The sequence below is a fragment of the Sinocyclocheilus grahami genome, unplaced genomic scaffold, assembly GCF_001515645.1.
Source record: "Sinocyclocheilus grahami isolate Dianchi unplaced genomic scaffold, SAMN03320097.WGS_v1.1 scaffold256.1, whole genome shotgun sequence".
NCBI classification, from domain to species: Eukaryota; Metazoa; Chordata; class Actinopteri; order Cypriniformes; family Cyprinidae; genus Sinocyclocheilus; species Sinocyclocheilus grahami.
This window is the reverse complement of record NW_015505435.1, coordinates 473,154-475,429: the sequence shown is the minus strand read 5'-3', so window position 1 is coordinate 475,429 and position 2,276 is coordinate 473,154. Positions and strand designations below refer to the sequence as shown.

The following is a 2,276-nucleotide window of genomic DNA, read 5'->3' as shown; positions in this document are numbered from 1 at the left end:
GTTTTAGGGGGGCGTGGCAGAGTCTTAACTTTGATAAAGAATATCTCTTTGGTTTTGAGACTTTAGTCTTTGCAACTTTACAGATATTTATGCACCAAGAGCTTGTAACACTCCAAAGAGAAAGGAAAACTTGAAATCGCATCATATGACCCCTTTAATTGTAATATAGTGAAGTAAATTTAGGCGTTAAAAAAACGAAAGGTGACAGTTAAAGGGTTAATCTGCATCCATTCTTAATTATCTAGAACCGATTACTACATGCAGAAAGTGTTTTTCAGTTTTATGTGCAATATGCATCAGCAGGTAAGTGAATGGCCTGTGGGCGTGCCCTGAGGCTGAATGTGCTCAGCCTTAATTAGGCTACTCATGTCTGTATGGTGTTTGAGTCATACTTCAGTCCAGTATTGAGCCATCACATCAGTCACACAGCCGATGTCGTGCCTCCATGTCCCATAAACCCATGTTTTATCGACTGTCCGTGAGTATCATCCAACCTGCCCTATATTTTAACGAATGGACGCAATGGATCGGTTCGTTACGATCTATTGTTTGTTTGATAATACAATTGTGATTCCTAAATTTCTTACTTCAAGATCTGTTTGATAAAGAAAGCAATCACCAATGCCAACATCGGCTATAACCCCATCTCTCCATATCTACAACTGACACTGAAAGTCAAGCACCCAAAGTCTAAAACGTTTAGATAGATAAGACGTCAATAGGCTAATAATGAATTGACTTGGAGCACTAAAAAAAATTCTCAACCAACGTGTACATTTGATCATCTAAGCGTACCACCCCATTATTCAACTGCAAATGATTAATAAACAAATAACGCTGAGGCTGGCAGCGCCGGAGTTATAAGCCGTCGGCCAAGATCGTAACAAAATGTTACAAAAATAAACGCAATTCAAAGCAATACACACATTGCCGAACAACATTTAACGGGGCAAAACGCTCACCTTTAGAACAGATTATTCCAACTGGAATGGAATGTCCGACACCAGTGTAGAAATCACGGAAACTAAATGTTACACGTTAACTCCGCGTCTCGGGTTGAACTCCAAACACCGGTCGGGTTTCAATCACAGTAAGACGGCAAAAGTTGAGCCCTCTCCTTCAAATGTCCACTGCAGTCTTTCATTCAACACGGTGCAGGTGAACAGCTCTAGTCCGCTTCCTGCTTCTTTCAGTAGGCTGAGAGAAACCAGCGATCGCTCGATTTCCCCCCCGTTTGCTTTGCACCCTCCCTTTCCACACGTAACCGCTATTTTGTCACCAGTCCACAAACAACCGCACTTCTGAGCCGTGATTTCACCCGGAAATAGACAATGTAGTGCGATGACAATTTAGGCAGGCGTGAATGTTTTATATGTAAATATCTCCATGTAGAACTAGGCCCGGTGAACTGCACGACTCTCACTTCACTAACTCATTCCACTGGGATGAGGGTGCACTGGATAACTGCTCCACTAACAACACTCTTTTTGTTAGTTCACTAAGATTTTAACGTTTTTTTCCAAGTATTATTTAATGGACCCTATTTAACTCATAAATTATATAGTGCACTTAATAACAATAATAATAATAAATAATGATGATGATCATGGGATTTGTGGGGAAATTAGAAAACTAAACCGAAGTTTCACTCGAGTGTTTTTTTTTTATTCCATATTGTTCCTTAAAAATGATTTGTTACACTTGGCATCCAGTGTATAGTTCTTTGGGATTTGCTGACCTCTAGTGGTGATAGCGAATATTGCAAATTTGCGTGTTAAAAAAAGTATGCAGAAGAACAACGGACAAGGCAGGCCTACTGCCCAATATTTTTTGATGATTTATTATCATCAATATTATTTAACATCAATTATTCATGAGCAATAAATGAGCCTGCAACGTATTAAACTGAAACTCCTCTTTTATCTAAAAAGTCAAAACAGAAGTTATTTTACAAAAATCAAAGTGGGAACGTACTCATCTCCAATCAGCTGTGAGCAGAATAGGATTAAAGAGATGGGGAAGAAATACACAAGAGCTTCAAAAGGGAGCTGTAACATAGTCTCACATTTATAGCCTAATAAAATATATTCAAACCAAATGTATATACTGTTTTGATTTCATTCTTACTGACCGCCAGAACCAGTGCTTTACACTGAATATTATCTATCTTGCTCATGCACAGGGGCCCGTTTCAATAAGGAGGTTCAACCAACTCTGAATTGAAACTCAAACTCTGAGTTGACTTGCCCTGAGTTTTTGGTTTCAGAACAGCTAAA

The 2,276-nt window shown here is 39.1% G+C and overlaps 1 protein-coding gene across 2 annotated transcripts in view; it reads right to left on the bottom strand.

Annotated features, from left to right (window-relative positions):
* The window catches only part of LOC107598784 (phosphatidylinositol 4,5-bisphosphate 3-kinase catalytic subunit beta isoform-like), a 126,218-nt gene extending 124,818 nt beyond the window's left edge, over positions 1-1,400 (bottom strand). For both annotated transcript variants that reach the window (XM_016290214.1, XM_016290215.1), the window contains exon 1: positions 963-1,400. The gene's annotated coding sequence lies outside the window, so the exon portion shown is untranslated. The remainder of the gene's footprint in view (positions 1-962) is intronic.
* Between the last annotated feature and the right edge of the window lie 876 nt (positions 1,401-2,276).